Below are 24,967 nucleotides of genomic sequence, written 5' to 3' on the forward strand. Positions count from 1 at the left end.
CATGGACTGCAGCCCACCAGGCTCCTCTGTCCATGGATTTTCTAGGCAAGAGTACTGGAGTGGGGTGCCATTGCCTTCTCTAGTGTAAAGTGCTACAGACTTCCAATTCCTCCAGTGAGTGTCTTCTGCTGCTTTGTGCTTATATGGTGTCTGGAGTGCTGAAGGGGTTTTTCAGTATTCCTGTTCCATCCTCAGCTTTCAGTTGGTCTTGTATACCTGTCCCTCCCCCAATCGTAAGAGATTATTGCTTTATTTTCATGCAGGATCCTGTTCCCAAGAAGACTCTCTTCTTCTTTCAGGAATACATACTTTTTGCCTGTCCTCTCTGCCTCAAGAAGCACATCTCTGCCTAGACCCAGGGATAGTAGAGTTTCCTGCATTTCCTTCAGTGGCTTAAGTCTTTTGCTTCATGGAATAGAAGGGTCTGGGAAGATGGGTTTCATTTTCTGCCTGTGTATCAGAGAGGTAGGGGCTTCCCTAGTGGCTCAGTGGTAAAGAGTCCACCTGCAATGCAGGAGATGCGGGTTTGATCCCTGGGTCAGGAAGAACTCCTGGAGAAGGAAATGGTGATCCACTCCAGTATTCTTGACTGGGCAATCCCAGGGACAGAGGAGCCTTGTGGGCTACTGTCCAGGGAATCCCAGAAGGTTGAACACAGCTTAGCAGACCAAACAACAACATCACAGAGAGAGACTTTCTCAATAGAGGACTGTGGAAAAGAACTCGAGAGTGAATGCACTCTCCTTCAGTCTGCTAGCCCTAAGATTTGAAAATGTCATGCCAGGCCACCCTGACTTTTAAGAATTCTTCACAATTTTAGTTGTTTTCTTTTAGCCGCTCCTATGTAGGCTACCCCTTCCTCTGGTGCTCTGTCCACGAGGAAATAGCTCATATGTCCAGTGCCTCCTTGGAGAGGATTGTCATGTTTAATAGTTGAGCTCATCTTGCTGTTTTGTAGCTGCAGCTTTTTAATGTGGCTTGAAAAAGTATGCTTTTGTAAACTATCTGGCCATTTTTTATTGGATACAACAACATTCTCCTATAGCATTATATATCTGCAGCTGAGGTAGACTTTGATTATGATGTAAAATCCCCCCAATTTTTTTTTTACTCTCTTGGAAATATCCACCTTTAACATGTTAATGATTATAGCCATTCTCATTTTAAATGGAAACACTGAATGTACTTATATATTTCTATTTGAGAAAGACTGATTCAGAAAAGTGATACTTCCACAATTAGCATTGAATAAATGTTTGCTGAGGACCTTTTATCTGTGAATCACCTACTGACAAATGTGAGGATAAAAAGTTGAAACAACAACAACAACAACACTGTCTCCTATCTTTCAAAACTAGTTGAATGAAGACATGTCAAGCCATTGATACTCATGTACATGTTATTTATCTCTTATCTCTGCTCCTTCTTTCATTGATGAAAATCAGTGTTAAATAGTGAAGTGAAGTGAAGTCACTCAGTCGTGGCCGACTCTTTGTGACCCCATGGACTGCAGCCCACCAGGCTCCTCCGTCCATGGGATTTTCCAGGCAAGAGTACTGGAGTGGGGTGCCATTGCCTTCTCCAAGAGTAACCTATAATTAGGAACTACCTGTGAACTGTTGGTAATTCAGTTTAGATCACAAAAGATGGTTCAAAAGCATTTGAGATATTCAGAATCTGTTTGTGAAACCTAATTTTTGATGTCAAAGCTAAGATTTGGCACATTTCCAAAGGTGTATTTGAAGAGGTAGATCCTGGTCTCTTGGCTTTTTGACGTGTGTGTAATGTGGGGTGTGTGTGTGTATGTGTGTGTGTGTGTGTGTGTGTTGCTATGCAATGATGGTGAGGAGAGAGCCATAGCAGGGAGAAAAGGATGAGGAAAGGAGTGTGGTACTGCTTGATAGCTCTTTCTCAAGGGTAGGGTCACCAGGAAATTCTAACTGAATTTCAATTTTGAAGGTTGAAACATGAAGGGCACCACATTATATTTCTTTAAAGTAAATTAGATAAGTCACGATTTTGTGAATGATGGAGAGAAAATGAATCCCCAAGGGCTGGGGATGTAAGTTCAGAATAGCTTTAGGGAGACTGAAATGTTTTCTTCTTTTGGTAATTTGCCACTAAGTGGGAGGGGGTGCGATTCTCTTCTGCTTCTTCTTGTTTGTAATTTTCCTATTTAACTTTACATATCTATAGTCACACACTTCATATCCCATCACATTGCTTCAATGATGCTCAAGCCAGAGTTTGAACACCTCAAAGTAGGTGGATTGAAACATCCATCCCACATTTAAGTAGGGCCCCAAGATAACGACAGTGGCAGTGAAATGTCTAGCCATGCCATGGTCCAGACCAAAGAAAACAAAGATAAGCACTGTCAGAGAGCACAGGTTTTCCTGTTACTTCTAGATTTCTTCTGGTTGGCCTAGTAATTCAAAGACAGATTAACAGGAGAAAAGCCACATTTAATTACAGGTGGATGGGAGCTCCATAATAACATGAGGCCCAAAGGACAGTCAGGCAGTTGAGACTTCTTGTTCTATTCTGAGCTAAGAAAAAGGAGTGAGGGCCTGGGACTTCAAAAGGAAGGCCTTTCTCATGGAGATAAAAAAGCAACTGTTTGGTAAACAAATGTTTGCTGCCTCTGCAGAGAAAAGGGGACAGTGAGAGAAATTTGAAGAAGCACTTTGCCTCCCTGTCCACCACATCTAGTTCATGTTATGCTATAGTTCTCTATGATGACAGAATAGATCCTCTGTCTAAATTCTTTTACACAATTGAGGGAAGGTGAAAGGTTCCTCCTGAGTCTTTTAGGCCTTGATTGCTTTTAGCTTGAAACAATCTGAATGCCCAAGTGATACATTTGGGGTGGCAAATTTTACTCCCCTTGAGCACAAAAGATCAAAAAAGAAGCTGCTAGATAGGAGAAAATACAAGTAGGCATTCATTAGTTTTCTTCCTTATTGAGTTTATAATAATGGTACTTATTTCCATTCATATTAGTTGCTGGGGAACTTTTAACATTCTCTGCACTGACAAAAACTTCTTTCTTAATCCTTTTCATCTCCTCATAATGATGCATATGAGGTTGTTGGAGGCTTGCAAAGTGATGAGCTGTAACCTAAAATTAACCAAGAAAATAAAGAAAGTTAAGATTTCATGCATATATTTATATTTGTCATCTGGGGAAAACCATTAGAATGCTGAAATATGAAATTTCAAATACCCTCCTTTATTATGTTAGAATACAAAGTCATTGGAGAATTTGCAGTTTTTAATAATAGAAACACTAATCAAAATGATGATATATTCATACTTTGAAAATTAACCATCCTTGGCATTTTGCCCTTTAACTTTTGTTGTCTAGCAAAGTCAGAGAGAGACTTTCTTGAAAGACATGTGTCTTGATTAGTGCCATTTCGTTGGGCATGTAATTTTGTAAATGCAGTGACTTTATTTAATGTCTTTATTTTATTGATGATACCCAATCAAAAAGGTTTCTGCAGTCAGTGGATGCTATAAAACAAGCACTTTAAAAGAAAATCATACTTTCAATTGTGGTCCACCAACTTCTTTTTCTATTTTGGAAAACTTGTGTTCCTTCTCATTTGTTATTTTCATATACAGCTTATCTAATTAACTATTCATTTTATTCTTTACCACAGTTCACAGACACAGCCCTGTTTAAGTCTAAGCAAGAAAATCTACAAGGCTTACAACTTCTTCCCTGCTAATGATTTTTTTTTTTCTCATTAAGTTTGAGTCTAATGAAACTAAACAGAAAGTTCTGGTTGGATTCCTTGGTCACCCTCATCTGTGTTTCTGAATTCTTATAATTAGCGTGAATTGAAAGTTCTTTTTATCACTGATAGTAACCCAGAGACAATTCCACCTTGGGTTTAAATGGCCCCATGCAGAAAAGGATATCTGAACAAAACAAAATAGCCTCACATGTTTATGACAGATAAATAACCAACTCAGAGCTAGAAGTGGCAGGAGCTTTGGTTCATTTTTTTCCTTCATAGTTTCAGGTTGGGATTCTTTTTCCTGAGTTTGCAGATAGCATCACATCCTTATAAGAGGAAAGAGGGCATCTTCTCATTTGAATGTGGGGCAAAAAATTATGTCAAGTAAAACTGATTTTGCTGTACAGCAGCAAACTCTTTATTACTGGAGTGTTGTATTAATTAGGACACTTGATTACAAGTCATATACCAAATTTGAACTAGCTGTATCAAGTGTGGAATTGATTCTAAAGGGTACATTTATTCTAAGGATCAAAAGGTTTCTTAAGGAAGGCAAGGACAAACTGCAGTTGTGCCTCAAGAAAATGCTGGAAGCAGGCAATCAAATGCTTTCACGATTCTATCACATCTCCCTCTCTCCGCACCATCTCTTATAGTGAAACTGACTTCCATTTTCCTCACATGACAGAACATGATTGTCCACATCCCCTTTCATTTATGTCTCATAGTCAAAGCAGTCAGGGAGGGCCTGACTCAACTCTAAGTTCAAAGTATAAATTCTTCTTCAGATATCTTTCAAGATAGATACATCCGTTTGTATATATAGGCATAGACACTCACATATGTCTATGAATTCAGTTCACATTTAAAACTTTCAATGTAGGCTCTGCTGTAGCAGTGCAGATATTCTCATCTGTTACTGGAAGGAATGTGATTTTATACAGTGTTTTTAAGAAGTAATTTGAAAATATATACCAAGAATTATAGACATGATTATTCACCTAGGTCCATTAAACGACTTTGTGAAAGTCTTTGCTAAGTCAGAGTACCATATTCGAGTAGAGGATTTGTTCATATAGACATTAACTACGGTATAATTTAAATAGCAAGATTTGTGAAACCATTTTTCAGGGTTTCCAAAAACTGGCAGAATGGTCATTTTCACAGGACCATATAATGCATCTAGCTATTTAAATTATGTTTTAACAGCACTGGGAAACTCCAATTATAATTTTAAAGGAGGAAAACTTTGTAGTGGTCATTTCACAGGTATATACTCATCTCCAAATTCACAAAGTTGTATATATTAAATATGTATAGTATTTTTTATGTCATTCATACCTTTATATCTCAATAAAATAATTTAAAGGTATAAATATAATCACAGCATATGAAAGAGAAAGGGAAAAGAAATAATGGTCTAATAAACATTGAATTGGTTAGACTATCTCAGTCTTAAGTTAGAACTTAGTATTATTAATTAATGCAAAACAGTGTTTAATAAATGTTGAATGATACTTAGTTTTAATGTTCTATATTCTGTACCTTTCTTTAAAGGGCATAATAGTGAGTTTAATTATGTGAGTCTAAAATGAAAATAAATTTTTCTAATGGAATAAAAAAATTAAGTAGGATATATAATTATATATTCAATTCAATTAATAATTACTTAAGGAAAAGGGCAAAAAAAAATTCTTCAGTCATAAAGCTTTTAACACCTTTTTTTCTCCAGTTTCTAAAATTTGGGTAATAAACTTAAATTTAGTTTATAAATTAATTGACCTTGATAATTGCATTAAACATCAAGGTCAATAATGTCTGACCTTCATTCTCTCTGTTCTAGCCCCAGCCTCTTTATTCAACTTTATTTTAAAGTATCATTTTAAATCTAGCAACAAGGTCCTACCATATAGCACAAGGAATTATATGCAATGTCCTATAATAAACCATAATGGAGAAGAATATGAAAAAGAATATATGCATATATACATATACCTGTGGGCTTCCCTGGTAGCTCAGCTGGTAAAGAATCTGCCTGCATTGCAGGAGACCTGGTTCAATTCCTGGGTCAGAAAGATTCCCTGAGGAAGTGATAGGCTACCCACTCCATTATTCTCAGGCTTCCCTGGTGATTCAGCCAGTAAAGAATCTGCCTGCAGCGCAGAAGACCTGGGTTCGACCCCTGGGTTGGGAAGTTCCCCTGGAGAAGGGCATGGCAACCCACTCCATTATTCTTGCCTGGAGAATTCCCATGGACAGAGGAGCCTGTGGGCTACAGTCCATGGGGTCACAAAGAGTCGGACATGATAGAGCAACTAAGCACAGCACAGCACATACAGATACATGTATAACCGAATCTCTTTGTTGTACACCAGAAACTAACACAGCTTTGTAAATCAACTATATATTAATTAAAGTATCATATTCTAGTCTGTTTTCTTTTTCTAACTTTGATTTCTCAGTCAAGTTACTCAGATAGCGAAAGCACTTCGTTCAGACCACTTTTCATATTTGAAGACCTTCTTTGATCTTGAAATTTTATCTCCTGATCTATGAATACTTGTACAAACTTAGTGTTCAAGTTAACATACACCTTTTCTCTTTTCAAATTACTTAGCAATCAATGGTTCTTCTGTTAGCCATTATCAGTTCTTGCTACTGATCTTGGCTGAGAGTTTGTTATTTTCAGATGGTTTTGTACTGTGCTTTGAAGGTACTGGTTTCCAAGCTGTGAACTACTATATCTCTGCAGTGAGGAGTGATTTGTTTCTTATATGACATAGTGCCTTTTTATATGCTGTGAGGATGATCATTTAATTGATTCCCTCATTGACATGGGCTGCTTTAACTAAAGAAAAGTGTGCATTAAAGATATACAGCAAATTAAGGCTTAAATATCTGAAACAGTCAGTTAACAGACAGATCTTGCTGAGTCTCAATTACTGTACTGCCTTATGTCAATACTTATCATCTCAAGATACCACAAAAGAAGCTGAGCTCTTCTCAGAAAGGAGTTTGCAGGAAAGTGAATTGTAAGAAAACTGCATCTGTGTATACTTGAATATACGAAGCTAAAAAAAGTCTCTAAACCTAGATGATTAAAGAGTAATATCTAAGGAAATATGGAGAAAGTCTATAATTTCTTAGGCTGGTTAAGGGGTACAACTCAACCCTTATAACTGTACTTCTTTTCAACCCAGTTACTATGTGTAGATCCATAAAAAGAATGCCCTATTAAAGAGAGAAAAAGAATAGGACATTTCTTAAATAAGAAATGAAAAAACCACAGTCTGAGGAATAGTAATATAAATTGACCTATTACTGCTAATGCATGTATTCTTGGGAAAAAAAACAAAAAGGAAAACATGGATCATTAATAGGCGTAAGAGTCAGAATACTGTCTTTATGTTTCATCCAACACTTTTCAAACCACAGAGACTTCTGGGACTCTCCTGAAGACTGCAGACACTTATTTGTATACACTTATAAAAATTTTGCTTTCATTTTTAAAAATTTACCCCATAGTCCTATGAAAACCTTTGTTTCTCAGGATAAGAACAGCAAAGTTGATTATTTATTTTGATTCAGACACTTTCTATACCCTTTAAAGGTAATGGCTCATTTAATCCTCACAAAAAACACTATGAGAAAGCTATTATTTTTATAGCTATTTTACAGGTAAGGAAACTAAAGAGAGAAGTTATATATATATATATGTGTGTGTGTGTGTGTGTATGTATGTGTGTGTGTATATATATATATATATGTGTGTGTATATATATATATATATGTGTGTGTGTGTGTGTGTGTATATATATATATATATCACAGATATCCAGCTAGTGGAAGCAAGGCTGGACTTTGAATCCAGACTGTATGGCTCCAGAACACATATGCTGAATAAAGATGCTCTGTTACGTCCTAGAAAACACAGTAGCTTAAAAAATCAGGTAATAGCATTTTAGATTGAAAGAAGCACAGAGATTATCTTTCCGAAACTCCTATTTTTAAAAAAAGAATTGACAATTGAATTCCGGGTAGCTAAACAATTAACTGAACTGAACAGAGCTAGTTAGTGAGAATATTCACCCAAAGCTCATTATAATGCAGCATTAGCATCATTATTATCATATTTATGGGAAAGGAAACAGGCACGCTCCTAAGAAGTACCAGAGCTATAGTCAAACTGAGATAGTCTGGTTTACAGTTAAAATCACTATATTGTTTGAACACAGGAATGCCATTCCTTTATAATCTGCTTGGTAAATACTTGGTATAATAAAAGTAATCATAAAAATTGAGAATTATGATGTAATCAGTCTTATAAACTTTGGATAGTATGATTGGTTCTACTTTACAATCATTTAAATGTTCTCTAATCTTAAAGTAATGCTTGTAGTTTGTTGCAATTCCTGCAAATCTAAATATAAGAATGGAAAAATCACCTATCCACAAACTGTTCAAAGTTCATACACTCATAGGAGAACACCTTTTGCCAGTTGGACTTATGTCTTTTGTAATGACTAGGGTTTAGTATTTGTAATGATAAAATGAAGAAAATAATTAAAGAAGACTCGTTTTTGACTCAGAATATTCCTTGAAAACCTCAAACTCTTCTATTGTTTTGAGAAATGTTATCTTTGTAAAAATCTAACTTGTTACTGCAGTTTCTAAATCTTTTATAATTTTAAGTTGTATTTTCCTCTACAAGTTCAACACAATTGCACCTAAGTGCAAAGGAGGGCGTTAGTTTGGAAACTTTTTAACAATTATTTAATTTACATGCTAACCTAAATCCACATCTACTTAAATTATTTAAGTCAAGACATAGATCAGACTTAGCCATTGCCATTGTACAGTGTGGAAAGTGTTCTCAGTGTGGTCCTGTCACAAATCTCAGAAAAGAAAGAAATACATATTTTTTAAAAATCCAATAGCATAATGAACTTGAAAAAAAAGAGAAATCTTTCATTAGAAATCTTAGAAAAAGCTGTCAGTAACCACTTGTCATCAGTGTTAGCAACCTCAGGCTGAATAAAAATTGATTGTCGGACTGTACTTTCTGTGCTCTGCTCCTTGGATCATCCATTAGCATTGGCACCTGATTAACTCTCCAAACTGCCTCTTCTTTTGATTAGATCCCAGAACTTCTTTTGTATTCTCAGTATTTATTTTCTGGAATCTGTCCTAAAAGACCAACTTTAATGCTCTTTCACGGACTGCAGAATTTTCCCTGTTTATGCTAGAAAAATCATTGGCCTGTACTCTATTTATACTTTTTGGCTTGATCTTTCTCAAACGTTGGCTTAAGACTTCCATATTTGGTGAAGAGGGAATGAATGATTACTCTTTATTTCTGTTTTTTGTGCTTTCAGAATTTGGCACAAGTTATAAATGAACAGTCTCCTACTGACTGTTGTTGTTACAGTAACCCACTGGATTTCCTTACGACATACTCTCCCAATAAATCATCTTCTAGATGGATTTCAATCTATGCTAATACTTGGCCATGTATAAGAAAAACATGCTTGCATTAATGTTTAAATTGTGAATGTTATGATAAGGAGAAAGACCAAGAGGAGAAAATATATTCTAAATAGAAGACTTTGGGGGGTTTTCCTGTGGCTCAGCAGTAAAGAATATGCCTGCAATGCAGGAGACAAAGGTTCAATCCCTTGGCTGGGAAGATCCCCTGGAAAAAGAAATGGCAACCCACTCCTGTATTCTAGCTCGGGAAATCCCATGGACAGTGGAACCTGGCGGGCTGCAGTCCATGGGGTCACAAAAGAGTTGGCCAGGAATAGTGACTAAACCAACCAACCAACAAAAGACTTTTAGAAAAAAATTGATACTTGATTTGAAGCCCCTATATCAGTTTATATTAAATTTAGATGTAAACAGTGAATACAAATGTCTTAAATGAGGATACTATGTATATGGTCTGCTATTATGTATTTTATTCTATAGGACATGTTTACCTGCTATATCTAGTATATTCCTCTGTAAGACAGAAAAAAAATCTAAATCTCTATAACTTATAAGAATAGATATTTATATCCTAGTCCCATGTCTCCCTCAATCTTTGTATTGAATTCAGGTCAGTTCCACATATGTTTCTCTCCTTTTGGGAACATAGTCTACATGAGGAATGATCTTCCACCAGTTAAGAAAATAATTGCCAAGAGGAGTGAAAATGCACCATGATTCTTTAGTCCCTAGCACAGAACTGATACACTGTCAGATATACTTGTGTTTCATTGGTCAAGTCAAATCACATGACAAAGTGGGTGAGGTAGGAAGTGTAATCCTCCTAGGTTGACTTATGACAAACAAGGAAAGGTAAAAATGAATCATGAAGAAATTATCTGATTGCCTACATGCTCACAAACTTTCAATGAAAATAAGTATATAGTTAGGAATAATAATTCTATTCACTTATTTTATACTACATCTCTTAAGATTGCACTTAACGCTCTACAGCAACAATCCCCAACCTTTTTGGCACCAGGGACAGATTTCATGAAAGACAATTTGTCCACAGACCAAGAAGGGGTGGGGATGGTTTCAGGATGATTCAAGCATATTACATCAGTTGTACACTTTATTTCTAATCTAACGCCATTGCTGACCTGACAGGAGGTGCCAGTCCAAGGCTCAGAGGTTGGAAACCCCCGCTAGGATACTTCATCAAAATGAAGAGTTTGTAACTATGGTTATTTACTTTTTATAGACTAGAAAGCCAAGGCTTTGTGTTGCTTTGTTGTTGTTTAGTCTCTAAGTCATGTCCCACTCTTTTGCAACGCCATGGACTGTGTTCCGCCAGGCTCCTTTGTCCATGGGATTCTCCAGGCCAGAATACTAGAGTGGGTTGCCATTTCCTTCTCCAGGGAATCTTCCAAACCCAGGGATGGAACCCACGTTTCCTGCTGGGTAGGCACATTATTTACCACTGAACCACCTCCTTAAAAGATGCCTGAGGCAAAGCTAATACAGGATCAAATCAAGTAACTTAGGCCCAATACCCATATGGATTAGTTTGCATTACTCAAAAACCTGACTCAAACAAGTACTCCTGCAGGTGGTTCATTTGCACAATAATCCCTGGTAGCTCGAGAGAGAGATAGGCATACATAGTGAGTCAGGAAATGGAGAACAGATAATCTCAGAACTACTGTGGGCCATTGAATAGGAGCCTGAGAGAACATGGCCAACAACTGTTCTACTGGGATTTTATCCATAGATTTCTGTCCCTCATTTGCTAAGGATTACACTTGGAGGAATTAGATCTCTGTCACTTCTGGGCTGCCCTGCAGATGGGCTTACCAAATGCTCCTAGGATTAGGAAAAGCCCTAATGCAAAGATACAGAGAGATGTGAATGCTTGAGGTTGGAAGTCTTCAGTATCCACAGAATCTGTTCACATTCACAGGTAAATTTAGGGCTGGGTGAAAGAAATAAAGCATGAGACCTGAGCTATATCTACTCTACCATTTTCTTAACCTTTACAGTGCAAGTTTAGCAAATGTACCTTGTGATTTAAATATCCCTTTGTAATACACCCAAAAAAGGACCCCGGGTCTGTTTATAAAACATCTCATTGACACAGACATTTGGAAATGACCATTGTGCGCATTTGGCTGATTGCTTTTCTGTTTCAAAAAGAACTGTTTTACAATCCAATTAAGATAGGTAAAAATAAACCACAGAATAATGCATTTTTAAAATTTTCTGAATGATACATCGAGCACTTGAAAACTGACTAGGCTGCAGTATGAAAGCAGGCTTCTAGCTAGTGGTTCTGCCACAGTATCCAAGTATTTCATTCCACCTCTAAAGTACATAAAAAACCTTGATCTATTTTGATTTATTCTACCATAATTAGTCCATGATTATTATTTTTAATAAAATAAATGATCTTTTTCATGACATGCTACTGTGTATTTCAAGTTTGCATACTAATTAACAGTACCTTCCTTTTATGCATAAAAAGTCTACTCACACATGTTCATGATCAAACAAGACGAGATATTTAAAATCACTTTGTAAATAATAATGCACTGCAAAGATATTCATTATTCCCATTTTGGCTAAACAGATTTCATTCTTTGGGTCATGAGAGGGTGTAATTTATACTAATATAATTTTATATTCTTTCTTATCTTTCAAATCAAGGAGACTGTAATTACTGCACATTTATAAATACTTTTCTAGGTAGGAGTCATACTGTTAATATGACTCCTACCTAGAAATTGTGTGTATTTTGCAGGTAATGCAATTTATACAGACAGCCCACAAGAAGTCGTGGTATCAGTTCAATTCAGTTCAGTCGCTCAGTTGTGTCTGACTCTTTGCGACCCCATGAACTGCAGCACACCAGGCCTCCCTGTCCATCACCAACTCCCAGAGTTCACTCAGACTCATGTCCATCGAGTCAGTGATTCCATCCAGCCATCTCATCCTCTGTCGTCCCCTTTTCCTCCTGCCCCCAATCCCTCCAAGCATCATAGCTTTTTCCAATGAGTCAACTCTTCACATGAGGTGGCCAATGTACTAGAGTTTCAGCTGTAGCATCATTCCTTCCAAAGAACACCCAGGACTGATCTCCTTCAGAATGGACTAGTTGGATGTCCTTGCAGTCCAAGGGACTCTCAAGAGTCTTCTCCAACACCACAGTTCAAAAGCATCAATCCTTTGGTGCTCGGCTTTCTTCACAGTCCAACTCTCACATCCATACATGACTACTGGAAAAGCCACAGCCTTGACTAGACAGACCTTTGTTGGCAAAGTAATATCTCTGCTTTTGAATATGTATAACCAGCAATAAAGTTGTAAAGGTTTTCTCTCTTGATTTTTTTTAAAATTTTCACTATTGATAAGCACCATAGGTCTGTTACATTTCATCTTCACAATTCTGTACCAGGGTTTTTATTCTCATGATACCGATGATGTGATGAGGCACAGACAGGATAAGTAACTTGCCTATGGTCATACAGCTAGTGAGAAGTGGAGCTGGAGTTTGAAGCCATGCTATTTGATGCTGGAACAAACATGTTTAAGCACTGACCCTTACTGTAGCTGAGACATATTCTTGGTGTCAGAAGGGAATTTGTACCACCTACAACATGGCACTCTCCTAACTCATGCTAACTTTTTGTATACTCTTGTGGTTCCAGTTTTCTCTTTGTTACAATAACAATAGCTTCATTGTTATTAGTCCCATTTCATGGTAAATTCTATAACCATGATCAAAAATAGTTTTGCAATTTTTGCATTGAGTTTTCAATATGTATGGTATTATTGGTTATTTTATGACTATGCAGTGGTATGATTATGTAAGATTCTGACCATAACTCCAGTTTGCTAATATAGCATAAATTCTATGATTAAGTGCCAGGAGATGGGAGGGAACTTTTATGCAATATAAGCTGACACAGCTGTTCAAATTATTATCTCAACCCATCAACTCCCTACCATAAGAAGTAGTTGACCTACATGAGAAAGAAGTAACATTTTCAGGGGAGGTAAAGGGTCAGGCAGGTCATCTGTAGCGTCTTACATTGTGTTAGAAGCCACAACAGTCAAGAGGAAGTAAAGAGCAATTTCATTACATTCCAGAATGTAATTCACCTAGAAAAATCAAAGTAAAATTTTTGCAATAAATATTGTCTATTTTTCATTCCACGTAGTGATGAAAATAAGTGCTTCATTCCAAATACCAAATTGTGAGAGAAGATATTGCAACATGATTTTATACTTAGTGGGTGCTCAATGGATATTTTTGGAAATGAAGACAGAAAGTGTATAATTAACAGAGCAGTTTGAACAGTATGGCAAAGTGGCGAGAAAAATAAAACATTAGCCTGGGACTCATTAGATGTAGAATTTAATTATGGAATAGTTAATCATTTGGTTTGTTCAACCAGTTCTTTTTAAGAACCTATTTCTGCTTGAAGATACCATGTTGAGTGCCAGGAGTTAAAAAGACATAGTGATCCTCCATTCTAAGTATGGTCACATATAGAAGGTGATGGGTGATGTGTAAGATGTATATAGAAGAGTGTAAACTATTTACTATACTAATAATACAGTTTGAAAAATACTAGAGTATGTATATATCAGAAAAATCGATTGATGACTTCTGCCAAGAAGATAAAGGTGATTATGAAAGTTCTTCACATTTGAGTTTGATCTTAAGAGTGAGAGTTCTCAGATCACATTCCAAGGACTGCATGCACAAGGGACTATAGTGAGAAAGTGTGTGGCTTATTCACAGAGACATTTGGCATGTGTGCCTAGGGTAGACCTGGTAGGTATGTGTGCAGAGGGGTAAAGGGTGTGGGTGTGTGAGTGCCAACAGGCACGATAAATATTAAGTTTAGAAAGACATTTGGAGTCAGATTGTGAAGGCCCTTGTATCTAGCTTTTAACCTCAGGACAAGCATTTTTCAAACTTGCATATTAACTCACGAGTTACTTATTTCGTTACTAGATGGATGATGGTGCCATTAATTGGCAGGAGGAGTTGGATATGTGAATTTATTTGGGAAGATGAATGATATTGTTAAAGTTCCTGCAGGACATCTAGATAGAGGTGTAAACTGGAGTCAGCTATGTCAGCATGAAGATCAGGACATTAATCAAAATGAAAAATATAGCTTTAGGTATCATCAGTATCAATATATAGTGGTGGTGGGGAGGGAGAGAGGAAGTCACTTTGCTTAGGAAGAATAAGCATAGTAGAATAAGACAAGAAGAGACAAAAGATAGATAGGACCCTGGGAGAATGCTGACATTGCCAGGGTGAATGGCGAACAGGTCACTGGAACAGATTAGCAGACAGCCCTTGTGTTGGAAGGTGAACCAGGAATCAGTGATATTTCAGAAGCTCAGAAAGCTTGTGCAGTCTTTCTAGTAATATCATTCACTAGAGGGATGGATAGGGAAGCCTTGTGTGCTGTGGTCCATGGGGTGGCAAAGAGTTGGACACGACTGAGCAACTGAACTAATTAGGGATTTCAGTTATTACCTTCCAGTTGCCTTGTAACGCCTACATTTTGTTTTCAACTCAGATTTCTCTCTTGCACTTTAGGTTCCAGTATGTAACTACCTACCACCTATATCCTTCTTGTCCCAAAACACTCCAAACTCATTATTTCCCAGTTCTTCCCATACTCTCATTATATATACAGACTCAGAGCTCTTCCTGAGCACTCTAGACTCCAATTTGAGTAATTTAACATCATTGGCTCTACCTCTCCCAGATTTCCTACCTCCACCTCTAATTAATAATTAGTTCTTATCAGTCATACCTATGAGTTCCCTGTTGGCCTAGTGGTTAGGATTCTGTGGCTTTCACTGTCATGGTCTGGCTAGATCCTTGGTTGGAGAACTGAGATTCCACAAGCTGCATGGTGTGGCCAAAAAGAAAAGAAAAAAAGTAGTGATCTTATCACTAATACCTATTAATTACATCTTTCCTGTGTTTCCCTCTCTCCAGTCCTACTGTAAGTCATCAATACAGACCATCATCACTTCTCACATTGATTTTAGTTATAGCAAGCTAAATTGGTTTCCTTGATTCCAGTTGTTGTTGTTGTTCAGTTGGTCAGTCATGTCTGACTCTTTGTGACTCCATGGATTGCAGCACGCCAGGCTCCTCTGTCCTTCACTGTCTCCTAGAGTTTGCTTACATTCCCGTTCATTGAGTCAGTGATGATTCCAGTAACCTCTCCTAACATATTGCCTATACAGTGAAATCCATTTCTAAAAGCAAACCTATATTGTCATTGCCCTAATTCAATTCTGGTTCGGTTTCTAACTGCCTTCTAGCTAAAGTTTAAGGCTCTTTATAATTAGACTCATCTCTGCCACTTTTGTCCTCCTCCTCTTTCTCTAGTTCCACAAAAGGACCACACACTCTGTCTCACATACAAATAGCTGCACCTGGTCTTTTTATTGTCTTGAGTTATTTTCCACCTTGTATGCTTCTATAATCTTTTTCTTTCTTTTCTTTTTTTTTTTGCTTCTGTACACTTGATTGGGCTTCCCTGGAAGTCCAATTGGTAAAGAATATACCTGCAATGCAGGAGATGCAGGTTCAATCCCTGGGTCAGGAAGATCCCCTGGAGAAGGAAATGGCAACCCATGCTGGTATTCTTGCCTGGGAAATTCCATGGACAGAGGAGCCTGGTGGGCTACCCCCATGGGGTTGTGAGAGTCAGACTTAGTGACTAAATCACCATCCTCTTGATTAACATTCAGAACTCAGCTGAGATGTCACTTCATCAAGGAGGCACTGGATTTCCCTTCCTAGAGGCTTATGACAGAGCCCTATATTTTCTGTATTTGGGAACTTATCGGTGTATCTACTATCTTCATTTTAGGGTATGTTTCTCTCACTATGCTGTAAGACCGAAAGGACAGGAACTTAATTCTTTTACACAGTGGAATTTCTACCACCTAGCAGGTGTCAGTATGTACGTGTCACTTCAGTGGATAGTCTTAAAGAGGAAAGGCTGTAATAGTTTCCTCTTGATGCTATAAAAATGACCACACATATAGCCACTTAAAACAACACAAATTTATAATCGAACAGTTCTTCAGAACTTCAGGTCAGAAGTTTGCAGTTGGCCTCGTTGGGCTCACATGAAGGGTCAGCAGAGCTGTGTGCCTTCTGGCAGCTCCTGGGAGAATCTGTTTTCTTGACTTTTCCATTTTCTAGAGGCTGTTCAATGTCCTTAGCTCATGATCCTCTTCCTCCATCTTCAAAACCAGCAACACTGGGCCAAGTCTCTCTGATTTGCCCTCTTGGGCCTCTCTCTCCCCTTCTTAAAGACACTTGTCATTATGCTGGGCCCACCCAGAAAACCCAAGATAATCTTGCTGTCCAGTGTGAGCTGGTTGGCGCATCCAATTCCATCTGCAACCATAATTCTCTTTTAAAATAATTTATATTTAGCCTATTTTAAAATAATTAAGTTTTAACAAAACTTATTCACAGATTCTAGGGATTAAGATGTGGACATCTTTGGAGGACCATAATTCTCTCTACAAGTTAACAGAATCAGTATCTGTAAAGAAGAAAAATGAGAAGAGTTCTGAAAAGTAAATTTGGTCTCCAGTATCTTGAAAATACCTTTATTGAGCTCTACTATGTTACACTTTCAATGCTTACTGCTTGGGAAGACAGCTATAACCCAGATAATCACTGTCTTAGAAATTAGAAAGGATATAGGCAATGTTATTAAGAAAATCTTTTATAGGATGATGAACAGTGGAAACTGTATTACGCTGACTGTCCAGCGAGTGAAAAATAAGGAAACATTTTTGACACTGTTTTTTCTCTTCTTTGTATAGTAATTTAATTATTTTAGACCACCTTATTATAAAATGACCATGAATGTCACCTTCGGCCCAATGTTCTATAGTCCTGTGATCAAAAGCTATTACTCAGATTTAATGGAAGCATTTTTCATGCCAATTTCCATTCTACTCTCCTCCACTTTGCATTGCCATTTTGTAGCATTAATAACATGGTAAACCCATTTTCTAAATATGTCCTGAGTTTGGAGCCTTCCTTCATAATGTTCCACAGTATCACATAATCCTATGTAATGTTTACCATAATCTTCTGCATTTCTCATTTCCTTTTTCCTCATTTTTGGTGGAAGCAGAGAATGAACTGACTCTAATAGCTCATCCATATTGGTTAATAGTCCTATCTTTGAGGTGAAATAAACTCATGTCCCTTCATTTTTCTTCCCTATGTGCATTTCCAAATTGTTCTCAAATTTAATGTTTCCTTCTCCTCCTAAAGTTCTATTTTCTGGGTAACTTAAGAGATGAGACTCTTCAGTTAACATTAACTAGCACCCAAGAAAGTATCAGTGACATTTAAAAGAAAATGTTTTCCTAGCAAAGATTGTGATTAACTGCCTTGTGAAATAAGGATAATTTCTGATATTCTTATAACTGGGTAGGTTTTTTCCCCCAATTTTTTAAATGATTTCATTCATGTTGTCTTATGTGGTAGCATATAAGGGATCATGTCATGGAGACTACCCATAATCTTACTCCCAGCTCTCTTTGTAATTTCATCCCATTCTGCTCCCTTCTTCCCATTTTAGAGTGCAGGGAAATTGTATATAATGGAGAACATGCACTTTTGGTTTCCTATCTCCCTGCCTTTGCCCTTGGTATCTTCTCAATAAGATTCATCTTTCCCTTTACACCTGTTCTTCTTTCCCTATTTTTGCTCATCTTTCTAGATTAAATGTAGCCATCACCTTCCAGAAAATGTCTTCCCTAATATCCATGTGGCTACATATCCCTTTCTTTGTGCTCCTGAAGTACCCTTTGAGTGTAGGTACCCTTATTTATGCAGAATGTTTAATATTTACACATCATATGTCATTTTCTACTATGCTGTGAACTTTGGTAAAAAAGGAGTCTTGTTTATCTTCTTGATCATTAGTACAGTGACCAGCATATACTAAGCATTCTGTATATAATATTCTCTATACATCATTGTATAAATAAATGAATTCATGGCATCTCCACAACAGTTCCATGAGTGAAAAAGCAATGCATGTCCTCAATTCACAGATAAAGGCCACCAAACTAATAAGTTCTACAGTGGAAATTGAGACCTAGTGCCTTAATTTTACATTCTCTCAGCTTGCCCAGTATCATTTTTGTGCAGTAACTCACTCTTGTGAATCACTAAGATCACAATTTAATTATCCCACTTTTATAGGGGATTGAGGGTCTCAGGGATATCAAAGTTAATAACAGGGTGAAAGGTCTTTACACTAATTGTAAAAAATATGAAAGAACAGATTTATTGAATAAAAAGATTTTATTAGAAAGGGTTAATTGATTCTGAGATGAAATATAGCTTTCGTGTATGGCAGAAAGCTAATTTTATATGGGCTTTCCCCACAGAGAGAATAAAAGAAAATGTTGGTCACTTTTTGCAATATAGGAATTAGTATTTCTTCATTCTTTGATATCTCCATAGAAGTTTTCATGTAACTTTTTCTAAGAGGGATTTTTCTTCCTTGCCTCTCACATTGTTATACTCAGGCATATTTGTATTAGTAGAAGAAAATCACTCATAAACAAACCCTAGAGAAAATGAAGTAAAATATATGTTTCTTAAAATAATTAAATAGGAGTATATAGTCACTTCCTGATAAAACAGTTGTCACTTGATTCTTTTCTCCTCTCTCTTAATGATTTCATGTTACTATCTCCTACTATAGATTGTATATCTACAATAACATACTCGTATCAAAATAGTCTCTATAAGCTCTGTAACAATGTATATATATAGGTTTATATGTGTCAACTTTAACTATGAATGTATATATAGATGAGCATGCTTAAAATGGTCAAATTTTAAGTAATATGAGAAATTATAGTAGAAATAGATTTAACTATGCTGTGCTGTGCTTAATCACACAGTCGTGTCCAACTCTTTGCGACCCTATAGACTATAGCCCACCAGGCTCCTCTGTCCATGGGGTTTCTCCAGGTAAGAATACTGGAGTGGGTTGCCATGCCCTCTTTCAGGGGATCTTCCCAAACCAGGGATCAAACCCAGGTCTCCCACATTGCGGGCAGATTCTTTACCATCTGGACCACCAGGGAAGCCCAAGAATACTGGAGTGGGTGGCCTATCCCTTCTCCAGAGGATCTTCCCTACCTAGGTGTTGAACCGGGGTCTCCTGCATTTCAGGCGGATTCTTTACCAGCTGAGCTATCAAGGAAGCCCCAGATTTAACTATATACAAGTATAAAATTTTAGCATAATAAGAACAAAACAAAAGTTGAAAAAAAGACCACTTGGGAACATATATTCATTCATTGACTAAGCGTAAGTAGCTTAATTTACAATAGTGATTTTTAACTTGAATTTCATGGAATCTTTGGCAGGGAGGTCAGTTAACCTCATGAACCTGTATGTAAATATGTGTGTATAGGCATTTTTTTTCTGTAGAAAAGGATTTTTTTTTTTAATCAGATGATCAAATGGAATCCATGACTTGAAATGTTTAAAAACTGCTAATATATGACCTCATTCTAATTAATTTTATTTATCAAGTGCTTGATAGATACATGAGCAGAGAATAAAAGCAAGTATTTTGGAAAAAGTAGAAACATATAGAATAAATAAATGTATAAATTATGTTCTGTTTCATTAGTAATCAAGCATATTCAAATTATAGCAAGCATCAACTATCTCTTTATATCTAATAAAACCACATTTATCCAAAAATACAAGCAAAAACTCTGCTATCAACAGTGTAAACTCACTCTTTCTGATACCACTAAAAATTGGTATGACCATTGGGAAAGCAATATGACATTATTTAGTAAAAACCATAAAATTTTCCATAATGTTGACTCAGTAATTTCTTCTAAGACTGTTATACAGCAGAAGTTGGAAAAGAATTCATGAAGGTGTTCATTATGATGGAATGTCTAATAGCAAACAAAAGGAAAAGGTAGCCCATGTGGTGTTTATGGTAAAATAAGTAAAAAATAAAATGCAGCATATTATTGTGGCTAGGTAATATTCATGTTTTGGGAGGATTGTGATGTGCAGACACATAACTTTTGGTGATCCTTGTATGTTAAAATATTTTTGTCATACTAATATATGACAAAAATTGAAACAACAAATAATAATTAGCACATTATTATATAAAATATTTACAAGCAAATCATACGGTATCATTAAATGGTTCAGTTTTCACTTCTAGATAAACACATGTAGACATGCAGGCTGTTCACTCTAAAATTCCAGGATGTCATTCCCATAGGTTACAACATGCATGGAACACCCTGGGTTGTTCAAAATAAGGCTCTAAATTCATGACTATTTTTTATTTGTGTTAATATGTTCACCTTTTATGACCCTGATCACCTTGTAGCAGTCCATATTATCTATACAGTCGTAATGTAACATGGTCACTGTGAAAAGCCATGGACTTTGATTCAGATAATCTATAGCAGTTCATCTCTGTCACTTGTCAGTTTTATTCCTTCTGAGTTTGTAGTTTTAATGTATAAAATGGTAAATTACATATGGGCTGATTGAAATAGTGTAAGTAAAATAGCTTTGTAAACAATAAGATAGTAATGTTATATCTTATAATAATGATAAAATTAGTATTATTAATATTTGTCATTTTAAAGAAAATAAATGTTACTATACAAAAAGAAAATATTAGCAGGTAATCCATGGAAGGCATATTTTTCTTGCATTAAAAGCGAAAGAGGTACAAGAGTACATTTAGTGAAGATGTTTATATGATGAAGCTCACATTTAGTTCTTTTTACACAGCAAATGCATATTTTGCACATAATGTCAAGGTTTCCCTTCTGCCTTCAAGGCCTATCTAAAAATTGTTCTTTGTACATATAATCAAAAACAATAAAAATATTGCTTTACTACCCACTTTTCATTTAAAAGCATCTGGAAAAAAAATCTCTTCAAAACACCCTCATATTCAGCTTTTGGTGAAGATGTTTGGGTATGTTTTAAAAACCTCTGGATGAATGCTTTCAAATGACTCATTCATTCTCCCATGTCTGACAGATAGGATATATATGAACATGTAGGAAAAATAAGTGGAATTGCAAATAAGGTTATTAAGTTTTGTGAATATATGTGTATGCCATTGAGAAATAGACCTGTACAGACCTGTCTTTCTTTATAGCAAGTCAGTGAAAAAGGTTAAATCTTGACCATCTGAAATTGTTTATTAATTATTATTATTATTATAAAGAGTAGTATTAGATTTATGGCAGTAATATTCAAAAGAGGCTAGATTAGGTTTAAAAGCTATTAGTATCTATTTTTATTTAGTCACACTTGTCAACAAAGGAAAGATTTCTATGTTATAGCTATCATGTATCCTCTACTGTGTGAATAATGTTGATATTTGACCATACACAGTAGCTGTGGGACTAACACAAATAAGGAGGGAGTATTTTGTGATGCTAAATAACATTTTCTCATCTAGGAAAATGGTTTTAGGTTTATTATTTTTCCATTATTCTCTTTTATATTGCCTAAGAATATCTACTTATGGATTAATAATACTCTAAAGATAAACAGACATTCTTAATGCATAGATACGTGTGTTATAGGAAAGTGATTGTTTACTGTATATCATCTGTTTTCAGAAGCAGTGGAGATTGACTATTGAAAAATAATATGAGAGCAAATGAGGTTGTTTCCTGAGGGCATTTTAATAAGGGTTCTTTTGACCCATGTAAATAAAATATGAAATGTCTCAATTTTAAGTCTCTCTCACATACACTCATTTATTCAACATTGACTAATATGATTGCATTTACAGTAATTTCAAGATAAGCTTCAGCATCAAAAAAGCATTTTAATAAATCACAATTGATGATTTTCCTGTCCATTGGACTCAATACTAACTTCCAGCTTTGGAAAAAAGAGATAATTTTTAGAAGCTTGAATTCTGCGAAGCTCCTTAATAATTTTTCCACCCTAGTCTCTTGGTGTAAGAAGTCCTTGGGGATTTTTCCTTTGAGTATATTTGTATACATAATCCATGAAGAGTATCATTTGCATTTTGATTTGAAATTTCCTGACTTTAGATGAAGAGAAGTGCTAGAAATTTTGTAGTTTTACGATCCCCCTTCCTCTAATGTATTCACATATTGATCAAATATTTTCTGAGCTCTTAATTTGTGCAGACAATATGCTAGGTTCTGGGGTACAGAGATAAGCAAGCCATGCTCCTGATCATCAGGAAACCTCTCCTATAATGAGAAAAGCCTATGTTAGGGGCCTGTGTTAGAGTATGCAGGTATTACAAAGGAGGGAAAAATAATTTCCTCATGGACTGGGAATGGGGCAAGAGGAAAAGCTCAGGAATAGTTTATGGGAAGAAATAATAGACAATTATTTCTTTTGATTCTATTGGAGCATCTACTCATTATAGTTGTTTTGTTGGTGTTTAGTCACTAAGTTGTGTCCAACTCTTTTGTGACCCCATGAACTGTAGCTCGCCAGGTTCCTCTGTCCATGGGATTTCCCAGGCAAGGATACTGGAGTGGGTTGCCATTTCCTTCTGCAAGGGATCTTCCAGACTCAGGAGTCGAACCCACATCTCCTGCATTGGCAATTAGATTCTTAACCATTGAGTCACCAGGGAAGCACCACTATTAATAAATAGTATCTTTTCTAATGCTTTTATATGGTATTTGAATGAGTATGGACTTGACTGTATCAATTATTTTTCAGATTTCATTTTAGTTTGGATGCTCAGTAGCAACATCACTCATGTTCAATTTCATTATCAGTGAATTTACTACTAAATATAAAATAACACTAATGTATATTAACAGAAAGTTATTTTGGTTGTAAAATATGAGTGATATCCAAAGTTGCTTCTTAACACTATCCCTTGGTCTTTCTTTTTTCTTTTTACATTGTAGATGAAAGAGAAGATGTTCAAAAGAAAACATTCACAAAATGGATAAATGCACAGTTTTCTAAGGTAAGGATATTTTGTTGCTCCTCTATTGAAACATGATGCTGATTTTTCAAAATGAACTCTGTATCTGTGTGATTTAAATGTCCATTTGTTTTTCTCATAGTCGTCATTTTAACTGTGCAAATCTGGGAATATTATATTGACTTTTAATTAAGGAAGAAGCAACAGAATATGTGGTAAAGAGAAATTATTTAATTTGATAAAACACATCTTTGATTCTTCTTCATAATATTAATTTCTTTAACAACATTAAGTCACCAGAGAATTTTGTCAGCAATCTTCATCAAGTAGCTGGTATATGTCATACACTAGAAGAAGACAGGAGAAATCTTTATTGTTCTGAAAACAATCATTTCATTAGTCCTTTTTGATCTTTACAAAGTATAAGAAAAATGAGTAGGCTATTTGGCCCCAATGATAAGTTTCTTCTCTTTATATGTAGACATCAATCCATACTCCTAATATTTATTTATTTTGCAAATGCAACTAACTCGTGATCAATAGCACAATTCTAGATTTTTACATGAACACAGAGTAAAATATTCTTACCTTGAAAGCTACCATTAAGAGTGAAACATAAGGGGTTTGCTGTGGGTTTCAAGGTTAGAAAGACTTGATTTATATTTAATAATTGTGGATTGGGCAAATCAGTCAAATGTTTTGTAAGTCAGTTTCCTCATCCTTCTATTGTGTGTGTGTGTGTGCGCGCGCGCCTGTATAATCAGTCAAATACAGATAATGGAAGTATAAAACTAATAAAATATGGATCCTATATGCAAGCCTTTAAGAGAAGTAAAATGGTGATAATAGTTATTTTGCATGTTATTGTGATGATTAAAAGAGGTACACTGTGTGAGAATTTCTAGCACAATGCCTGACACTCTTAAAATATATAAATTACTCTTTTCTTGAGCCTGTCTCACTTTGTGAAAATCTTGGCAGTAGATCCAAAAAATCTACTGTAAGATACAGTCTAAAAAGTGTTCCCTTTACTACTTCAAAAGGTTTTAGAGTATCGTCCATTCTTTGTGGTATTGGACAGCAGAATTGCACCAGGTACTATTTAGTATATTGGCAAGAAGTAAAGTTACTGAATTTTAACTAATCAAATTTCATTTATATTTACTTGCTGAGGTATTTAATAAGTTGCTATTACAGAAATTTAATAAACATAGGAATGAAATATATTTTAAAAATCTCAACATTTTAAAGTTAAATGGCATGCAAATAATATAAAAAGAGCAAATTATAATAATACAAATGAAAAATAAACTCAGAAATATTTAGGATAGGAACTTACAATTCTGAGAATATTTATCAGATAGCTGTGTATGGTTTAATTGCTGTATCTAGTGGCCTCATTGAAATTTTCTTAATTTCGGAACTTTGTAGCAAACAATAGATAAAAGCTTTCAAACAAATCTATCAACAAATCAAAAGTATAGAGATTTTTTCATAATAATAATGTATGTAATAATAATAATGTATTCTGAATGTTTGAATTAAACTAGTTATTTTAATAAGGGTTATAAACATGATAGACATTGTGAATTCTCATTTCGACAAATCTAAATAGATCATCAGTCTCTGTACATTGACATTTCTAAGTGTTGTTTACCATAATGCATGTGCTAATAAACAAAAGTAGTTTGATATCTTATATTCTGTGAAACATTGTGA

The sequence above is a fragment of the Capricornis sumatraensis genome, chromosome X (genome assembly GCF_032405125.1).
Source record: "Capricornis sumatraensis isolate serow.1 chromosome X, serow.2, whole genome shotgun sequence".
Taxonomy (NCBI): domain Eukaryota; kingdom Metazoa; phylum Chordata; class Mammalia; order Artiodactyla; family Bovidae; genus Capricornis; species Capricornis sumatraensis.